Source organism: Semicossyphus pulcher, unplaced genomic scaffold (assembly GCF_022749685.1).
Source record: "Semicossyphus pulcher isolate SPU_LCO1_2020_fin unplaced genomic scaffold, fSemPul1.0.p SCAF_6, whole genome shotgun sequence".
Classification (NCBI taxonomy): domain Eukaryota; kingdom Metazoa; phylum Chordata; class Actinopteri; order Labriformes; family Labridae; genus Semicossyphus; species Semicossyphus pulcher.
In genome coordinates this window covers 32,382,501-32,393,088 of record NW_027211737.1, presented here as the reverse complement: position 1 = coordinate 32,393,088, position 10,588 = coordinate 32,382,501, and positions in this window count along the sequence as shown.

Genomic DNA, 10,588 nt, shown 5'->3' with positions numbered 1-10,588 from the left:
TAAAGTTTAACATGGGGCTCTATGGGGACTGACTCACTGCTGGAGACAGCCTCAAGTGGACACCAGAGGAACTGCAGCTTTTGGGACTTCCACAATGAATTCATGTGTTATCCCTGCAGGTTGCTGCTTGTCTAAAATAGAAGATACAGAAATGTAAGAAATGAACAAACTGTCCCAAATCATATCAAAGCAGCTGTTCATCCTTTTGAGGTAAGACTTAATTTAAGGGAGAAGGTGGAGAATATATGATCTCAATAAAGGTCCTCACAAGTATGGGAGCACAAATCGTGGTGTATACAGCCATGTTTGTTGTCAGTGTTTGTTTGTGTCCACATTTCTCTGTGTACACACACTGTAAATATATGTATCTGCCTGTGTGCATGCGTGTGTCTCTGTGTTTGTGTGTGTGTGTGTGTGAGGCTGCAGATTGTGCTGACCTTGGACGCCCGCTAAGCTGCTGGAAACACGCGGCAGCTCATCAAATATTTACGGCTCCATCTAATTCAGGACTTCATGTGGTCTTTCTTCCTCTGGCCTCGGGGCTGTTGGCCGCAGGCTGCAGAGAAGAGAGGAAAACACATCAGCAGCCGAGTCCAGACTCACGCTACACACATGAAACGCACATCAGTTCACACTTCAGCCCGTAATGAGCAGCAGCTTTGCAGGGTTAATACTTTGAACTCCAGACCAGCCTCCCTGAACGAAGGTGTGAAAATGGAGATAATGATTTGTTCTTAATACATGAGACATGATTGCTTTAGGCAGGGAACAAATGATTACTGATGTAAAAGGTTCACGTTTTGTTTATCTACAGAAACGAGTGAGTCCACAAATATTCAGTTTCCAAACAGAAACAGAGAAAAGCAGCAAACTCTTACTTTGAGAACCAGAGACATTTGGTCTGCCTCATTAGTGTCGACGTTCTCTGAATATTTGTCTGTCTGTCCATCATGTTCAATCATTAAAATATTTCAACAAATATTTAATGGATTGGCATAAAAATGTGTGGTGATCGAAGCGCCTCCAGAGGGCTGAGAACTTTGGCTTTTGGATGGATTACCAAGAAATCTGTGTGAGACCAGGCGGGGCTGAGAACTGAGGTCAGTGTGGAAGTCCCAAAAGCTGCAATTCCTCTGGTGTCCACTTGAGGCTGTCTCCAGCAGTGAGTCAGTCCCCATAGAGCCCCATGTTAAACTTTACAGCAGAAATAAACATGTTTACAGCCTGGTACAAAAAACAGTTTGGGTCTCTATAGCTCATTTCTCTCTTCATGACAACTGTACGGGGAGAATCTTTATACAGCTCACCTGTTTACATTATATTAAGGCTTAAACTGATGCAGCATTAGGGGCGTGGCCTCTTTGAGTGACAGCTGGGAGCTGCTAGCTGTCTGCTAGGATGTTTGAGCCTTTTGGAGATTTGTTTTTGAGTTCAATTAAAGGGTTTTTAGCATTTATTAAATTCATGGTACACTTATTTTGGTACGCATATTTCCTGTGGTGCAGCAGGTGTAGTGGGACTTCAGCTCAATGGAAGACCTGCAGTTTGATCTCCAGCTCCTGCAGTCAACATTTGGTGGAACATAATGTGTGTGCAAGTACAAACACACACACGCTGCAGCTCCTTGAGGCTCAGCTGTGTGAAAAATACCTGATCAATTCATCGATACATGTTGTGCTCTCGTCATTAACTCATTGTCAGTACTGAGCTGGTTTATAATTAAAGGCTGTGAAGGATCAGAGAAAATAGCAGCACATCAACATCTCTCCTCCGTCTCTCTCCTGGTTCACACGTCGCTCTCACATCCATCTGCTGCGCGGTCGCTCAGTCAGGAGACAGCTGACGGGTGACGATAGGCAGTTTCTTTAAAGATGCTTTAGGATTCAGCCACTAGGGGGCAGAATGAAAAAACAAGCTGACAGACACAATAGAGGAAGATTATTAATGTAGTAACTGATAATCCTCCATATTGAGCTTCTCGTCTAACTTTCTGCAAGAAACTGAAGATGTGTATCAGTCAGCTTGAAACACTGAAGGCTACAAGTTTTGGCCTGAATGTGGACAATCTCTGAACCCATCAGCGGTCATGTGACGACGATATATCCCCTGGGAGTGACGCAAACTTTTCAGGGCTTCTGGTGTGGCCAGTGGTTAGCGATAAACGACTTCCAGCCAACACTTCCTCCTCCGTGCGCTGCATTGTTTACGGTCCAGTTAGCAGCTTGAGCGACCGTGTGTTCAGATCAAAGTGAAGTGAAACTCTCCCCTCCAGATATGTCTGCAAAAGGAAGTTCAAGGAAGTCAGGAAATCTAAACGCTGAACGTCTTTTGTGACACAGAGTCAAGGGAATTTGTGTCAAGTTGAACTTGTCTGTTTATAGAGATTAATAAGAAGGTACATCGTTGTCAGATAACCGCTGATAGGAGCCGGGATGTCTTTACTGAGGATTACGTTCCACCTGCGTTTGCTCTCCACACAGACTGTTGTTCCTGCAGGCAACCAAAGCCTGCTGATACCTGATTGGTCAATACTACTCTACTACAAACTGAAACAAGAACACTTGCAACTCCTAAAATCGTGTCACCTGCATGCAGATATCTCTTTATAGACATCAGAATGTGGATGACCACAATCAGGCATGAAGTGCATCCGAAAACAAAGGCAACGATGGAAACACGCTGCAAATGAAAACCTGGGCTGCAGCTCGTTCGATGCTTTAATGCATTTGTTTTTTTCATTTGCAGAGATTTGCATTTGTTTTGGACTTGTCAGCCACCGTACCTTTCGTCTCTGTCACTACATTCAGCTGATGGTCATGAAATGTTCACAGTGTAAAATAGACAGAGAAACATTGTATAAGAAGAGTTGTAGTCTCCTTCTGAATGAAAAACGTCTTCGTGTACCTCGTGGGGAATAATTGATCGGTGTGTTTTTGCTCCTCACCTCCACCTGTCTGAGATTATGTTCTGCAGAGAAATCCATTTAATCCAAACTCATCTTCTTTAAACAGGAACAGAAAGCTTGGAGTGAGCTGTGAACAAAGTGCAACAAACACATCGTCTCAGGAAACATCCTCTGCACCTCTGGGTGTTATGTCTTCTATTTTGGGCGGTCGTTAAGGCAGGTAGCCTCACCTGGGAATTACCTGCGAGCACAGAGCGGTGATAAATCACACAGAGAGGATGGATCAGCAGCAGAACGTGTCTCTCTCTCTCTCTCCGCCTGCAGAAGGTAAAAACACAGGCGGCAGATGAAGCAGCAGCAGACCGGCTGGGATCAGAGCGAGATGAAAATAGTGACAAACCGGTCCTGCTTTTAAAAACACGGCTGCACTGCGGCTTTGTTAGCTGTAAACAGTCCCGCTTTGTTTGGCAGGAAGGAAACACAGAAGGCAAATATCTGAGACAGTGGAGCCAAAATGGAGGCTCATCAATATTTCAGTGCGTGACAACAGGAAGGAGGCCAGTGGCTTTAAACTGACATTTCTGTGTCATCATTCCCAGTCAGATCTCTGCTCGTCATTAATGCTTCAGGGGGTGAGACACACAGCCGACAGACACGCGGCTGACAAACACACGGCTGACAGACAGTTTTAGCTACATGTGACGCCAGACGCCTGTTTTAGAAGACGTTACACTTTGGCTTGTTGACTACAGTCTAACAGACCACAAAGCAGGGGAGGATTTCGGCTACCTGTGATTAACAAGTCGCTACTACAGAGACATTGCCTTTACACCCTCTTATCCCAATATGGTCACTTCTAGTTCCCTAAAACAAGATGGTGACAGCCAAAATGCCAAACTCAGGCTTCAAAAGGAGAGTTTACAAACCAGTGTTGGTGTTACAAAGTAACCCGTAAGAGTAGTCAGATTACTTTTTTGCTGTAACGAGTAACGCAACGCGTTCGTCCTGCAGTTCAGGTAATCTGTTATTTACTTTTTCATAAAACTTTTCTCTTTTCCTTTTGTCTCCACAGAAACAGAAACTCCCTGAAGCTGTTTTTGTTTCTCTCCTTCTTGGCAGGTCGCTGCGTACCAGCAGAAGGTAAACACAGCTGCGTCAGTGCGCAGGTGTAGCTAGCTAACTCAGCTAGCAAGCTGTCAGAGAGGACAGCGTTTACTTTGTGGACACATGATTCAGAATGTTTGGGAGAAAGGGACGAGAACAACATGATGGTGAAATGTAAGCTGTGTCTGGAGGAGAAGTGCTCGTCAGCTGTGAAGAGCTCGACTTCAAACGTGAAGAAGCATCTGCAGCTAAACACAACTCCACAACACTGGTGGGACTAAGAGCCTGTGTTGTATTGTTGTCATGGAAACAGCTGTATGCTTCCTCCACCCAGTTCACTGTCAGACTGTTAGCATCATAAAGAGCTGTAAAGGTTATACTGCGTCTGTCAGTCCTGTTATCAGGCTGCAGAGTTACAGATTGGATTACATTTATTACGAACATGTAAAAAAGAAGGTCGTACAGGAAACAATAATTACAAACAGAAAGCATAACGCAGTATCAGATTGTCAAACACTTGATGACTCTGCATACACGTCCGAAAAGATTATGAGCCGTAAACGAGGCTCTGCAACGACGGTAGAGTCGATACATTCAAAGGTAGACGCACAGCAGGCGACACGCCGTCCTGACGATATAACACGTGGAACGAGTCGCAGAGTATCGGCTTTACTTTAAATACCAGAAGCTACGTTCACTTCTTATACAGCAGAGAGTGGATCAGGACGACTCTGGCTCTGTTCAGTCTCTAATCCTCTGATCGATCAGGATCTGATCCCGGATCAGCTTCAGAACGTCCTCATCCAGCTGCCTCAGAAGGAGACGAGTGTTTAATTAATGTGCTGTGATTTAAGAGGAAAAAAAACATCATAAATTAGCACATTTACAGCTCAGCGGGCCAGATGGTGCCGACGGTTGAGGGACACGTTTTAATTTGATCGACCAGATGTCCTCAGATTCTTCATGTGTGTTTTTGTTAAGAGAGACCTCGACAGCTTCACGTCAGACGTCGGGTTTCTGCAGCGGCAGATGGTTCAGTCAAGGAAAAGTCCTCCAGCGACGGCACGATACTTTCAGGGACTCTGCAGTGGCATTCCTCCTGAAGCAGTGAAGTCCTCTCTGGTGGTTTCATTTCATGCTCCTGTTTTTATTCCTGTAACTGACAAACACCTTCAATTACAGTTTCATTGCTTTAGAATCTGGTACCATTATAAAACTCTGGTTCTCAGTCATCTTTGTTATATTTGACAAATAAAGCACCTTTTTTTGAAGAGATTAAAAAGCCATCTTTCATAAACAGGTGATTTCCTCCTTTGCTGCAGACGTTTGGTCAGCTGCCCTACACCTCAAACTGTGACACAGCAGCTACTCTTGGTGTCAGACCAGCACCTGCAGGCTCTGTAAGCAGGTGTGCAATAATAAATATGTAAAGTCCAGTTAGACTTTCAAAACAAAGCTTGCTGAGAAACATTTTAAGAGTGTAGTATGTGAAGGATGGGAGGTGGACAGGTGACCTTCATAGTGATGTTACAGTAACGAACATGTTCGTTTAGGTTTGGGCAACAAAACTAGATGGTTAGGTCGATCGGGTGAATAATGGACGAAGCCACTGCAAGGTCACCGTTTTTTAAATCTGAGTATGGCATTGCGATCTTGGCAAAACGTATAACTTTAAACACCACTACATAACTCTGGAGAGTTGAATTAAGTTTAAAGATAGGATTCAGGGCTGCACAGTGGTGCACTAGAAGGTTCCTGGTTTGAATCCCGGGTTCAGACGTAGACGTTCCCCCCCACAGAAAGACATGCTGTTAGGTTCACTGGTGACTCTGAATTGCGTGTGTGAGCGTGAAAGGTTGTCTGTCTCTGTGTACCCTGTGATTGACAGGTGACCTGTCCCGCCTCTCGCCCAATGACAGCTGGGATAGGCTGCAGACTCTTGAAACCTCATTCAGAATTTATTTATCATTAATCATTAACTTTAGTCAAAATAGACACAAGTATTCAAATATACAATATTTACCTCTGAAGTGAAGTAAATAATGAAAATGAAAACTTTTACTTTCCACAGTGCACAGACAGGACGCTGGACTTTCTTCCTCCTTGATTACGAAAGCTGTTTAATGTGTCGAATGTGTGATAGAAAAATAAGAGCCAGTAATTAAAACTTTAATTTGATTAAGTGACTTCAACCAGACCCTCCCTCAGCTCCCTCTGCTGTCACTGGACCTCTGCTGCCACCTGGTGTCCAAAACCAGAACTGCAGCCTGGAAATACAGGCAACAGGCAGGAAGCAAACAAGCAATTAACAGGCAACAAACAGGAAGTAAGTTGGCCATAACCAGGCAACATAAAGGCAACAAACAGGAAGTAAGTTGGCCATAACCAGGCAACATAAAGGCAACAAACAGGAAGTAAGTTGGCCATAACCAGGCAACATAAAGGCAACAAACAGACAAGGAGACAAACAATGCAAAATGAGAACTTCCATGTTTGCTACATTAAGTATAATTTGATGCTTATTCTTTTATACTTGTATTATAATCTTTAGCACATTAAAGTGATGAACACATGAATGTAATAATTATAACCAGGCTATAAAATACACACGGTCATTCTGCATAGAGAACTTTTACCTGTGTACGTTCTGCTACTTTCAGCTCAGTAAAATATCACAGTACTCCCTCCACCTCTGCAGATATCTACCAGCACAAACTGTGTGCACCATTCACACTCTGACGTCTACAGTTGTGATTTGTGATATTAACTATTTAATGTCAGAGTTTTTAACTTTAATTTGAAGGGCAGATTGTGTAGAATATAATGCAGGAAGTAGATTTTATTCATCAGAGGAGAGAGGGCTTGAAGCCATAAAACAAACATTCTGATAATCACAGCTGTGATTCATTGATAATGATCAGTCGTGTTTTTGTGGTTTTAGTGAACTGTCCCTTTAAGTACAGCCTCAGAGACCCGTTAAGCGTACAGTAACACGACTCTGTCTGTACAAACAGTCTTTATTCATTCAGTGGATCTGAGCCGTTTTGTTCAGACGACAGAACATCTTTTATTTGTTTCAGTGTCGTCTGCAGCTGCAGCGACACGGCTCAACAACACCGAACTTTTACTCAAGTGCTGAAGTACAATTTGATGTTCTTCTGTTCTTAGTGACGGTTAGCTACTTTTAAACAAGTTATTCGCTATCAAAACTCAAAAATGTTTTATAAAGACCCAGAAACGTGTAAATCAGTTGCAGGGAGCACCGTCCAATCAAAAACAAGCTGCTATGTAAACAGGAAGTAACTCGAAGTAAACGTGTCAATTTGTAGTTTTCTGCAGCTTAAAGTGAACAGGAAGTTAGAGACAGACATTTCTCTTTAACATAAATTTAGTATGGAAGTTAAAATGAGCCACAATGTTCATAATGGTGTTGTAAAAAAATCAGGTGGGATGGCCACAGCCACTCAGGCGAACCATCTCCACCTCACTTGACGAGTTTACCACGCGCAGGTGTTCATGTTCAGTTAGTTTACTCATTTCTTACTTTATGTTTGTATGTAGTCTTTGTTTACACATTCCTGATATATTTAGCCTTTGTTTCTGTGTTTGACTTACCGTGGCTGTTGGGTGAGGTCATTTCCTGGTCTGCCAAAAAGGTGTGGCCAAAGGCTGAGGACATTTTTATACAGGTGCAGCTCATTGGGACATACCACGTTTTCAGATGTCAGGGGGGGGTTGCTTTTTCACAGCATTTACTTGCATTTAGTCTCCGTTTTGTTTACCCCGTTTGTATTGTTTGGTTTGACCAAACCACTTTATATGTCCCCCCTTAGTTAGGTCAGTGTGTTCGAAAGGTGGGCTGGAAAAGAAGGGAATGTCATTACGTGTCTGAGGATAGGTCATACAGGTCTCAACCACACATTGATAGGCAAGCACCCAACAGGTAAATGCACACAGTGTAACCAACCAGAATCTGTTGAGCATGTGCTGCTTCACAGCATTCAGAGGAAGCACCTCTTTCAGTCACTCAGTGACGCAGAATATCAGGACCTTTGGGGAATGTAGCAGCTGATGTATACGGTGAGATCATCCATCCATCCATTATCTAGACCGCTTATCCTGTTCAGGGTCGCGGGGGGCTGGAGCCTAGCCCAGCTGTTATTGGGCGAAGGGCGGGGTACACCCTGGACTGGTCGCCGGTCAATCACAGGGCTGACACATAGAGACAGACAACCTTTCGCACTCACACCTATGGGCAATTTAGAGTCACCAATTAACCTAACAAGCATGTCTTTGGACTGTTCCACACTCCAGCCCAGCCGGAGCGGGGATGCACCTTCAAGCTGGTTTGCCAACCGCCATTAAACACTAAAGAAGAAGAGTCAGGATCAGAATACTTTATTACTCCCCCGGGGGGGAATTCAGTGTTCAGCTACAGCTTTGTTATTTTGGCACATTATCTGTAGTTGTCTTTTGAGGCCCTGGTCGTTCTTGGTTTGTACTTTTCTTTTTCCAGAACACTTCCTGTTTTCCTCGAGCCTCACTGCCCGGTCCCTAACCAGTGTGATCTGTACCTCTGCAGCCTGATAATGGGAGCGACAGATGCAGTATAACCTGTACAGCTCTGTATGATGCTAACAGCCTGACAGTGAACTGTGCAGAGGCATACAGTATTGGGCACAGCTGTTTCCATGACAACAACTCAACCCTGGCTCTTACTGCACACTGCCCAGACAGAGTTTTTCTTATTTTACATGCACAAAGTGGAGGGATCAATAAACACGCGTCATCTTAAAAGAATCACTGCAAACATGGCGTCTCCAGGCTTCCGTAACATCCTTCAGATGAGTGTGTCGTTGAGTTGAGTGTTTTTTGGACTCTTGCTCATCAGGAAACGTTGGCAGGAAGTGTAACATGCTGACAGCTCTGAGTTCGTCCCACAGAGAAGAAGAAGAGGAAGAACCTCCTGCTGCCATTGCGTTTTCTTCCTCTCTGTTTCTCTCTGTTCGAAAGAGATTCTCCAAACTTTCACATTTAACTGACTCCTAATGAGCAGCTTCTTTTTATGCAGAGAAGAACATTCATTAAAAAATGATAATGATAAATCCTGCAGAATGCATGAATTTAAATACACGATTTCATGAAATATAACAGATTATTTCACCCAAAGAATCGTATCTTTTACAATTACTTAAACGTCAGGTGTCTTTCTTGATTTCAGTGAGGCTGTAACTTTCCTGTTGTATGTATTTTAACGTGCGGGCAGAGCAGGAAACAGCTGACAGTCGAGCTCCACCCGATGATTTCAAAAACTAAACAGGAAGTGAAATTGTTCAAAGTGTCGTTATTATTTGGGAAATGTTTCTTTTAGTGGCTGCTTGTTCTCGTTTATTATTGAACTCTTATTTCTGTAAAAACGTATTTTTATTTTGTTTAAAGACGCAGTGAAGAGGACAAACCAGTTCAGATAATCTGCAGTCAGTGTGGAAGCTTTGTACGTGTCTGAAAGTAAAACTGATTTCATAATTACAGTTTACTTTTGTGCTCCGTTGATCTTTGGCTTTATGTGGATATCTGTCTGTCTGATGAGAAATGTGCACATTTTAAAAGTTATTCAAGAACAGTTTGTTTCCTTGATTCAGTCGTGGTAAGAATAATTGCAGGAGGTGTTTGGGGAAAGTTAAAAACAGGACTTTTTTCTATTAAACTTAAAAATTAACTATTAAAAAGTGAAAATACAAACTAATGGTTAGTCATGTGTGAGAAATAGTTTATTTGGTTTTGTAGGAAAAGTCGTAGAAGTGAGCGTTTTCTGCTAAAAGATTATCTTCATTAAACAAACAAAAACTCTGTGAAACATGATTTCCTAGTGTACAGGAAGTGATTCGGTCACAGCGGCTTCAGTCAGTGAAGACGCCACATCCATCACTGAACAGAGAAACATGTCGGCACATCAAAACTATAAAAACGGTTTCTAAACTAAAACTTACAAATGAGAGGAAATGAAATGTAATAAAAATATCCAGTGTGCAAAAGTGGCTCGTAAAAAGCTCAATATAAATAAATACAGGGCGTAAATATATAAAATAATAACAATATATTTTATTTATATAGCGCTTTAAAAGGTACTCAAAGGCACTTTACATGAAAGAAAGAACAGAAGCAACAATAACAAATACATTAAAAACATAAAGAATCAAAGACTTACATCTAAATCAAATATATGAAGGTATAAAGTTAAAAAAGAAATAAAACCAGGTCAAAGGTTAAAAACAGATTGAGATGCTTTTGAGTGCAGCTCTGAAGGAAGGAAGTGAGGGAGAGTTTCTCAGGTGTAATCTCAACATCTGTTTCCTGAACATGAGTACGCTGCTGTTTTTATAACCCAGTAAACCTGTTCTAATGTTAGCAATTAGAAAAAACAGGAGCATTAATCACACCTGATGATCCAACTTTCCTGAGGGGGAATTATACTTTGAAGTCAAACAGAAAAACGTTTGAAAAATACTTTTTAAATGTGTTCAGAGATCAAACTGTCAGATGTTGTTGATGTCTTAAAGTCTGAATGAGACACATTTG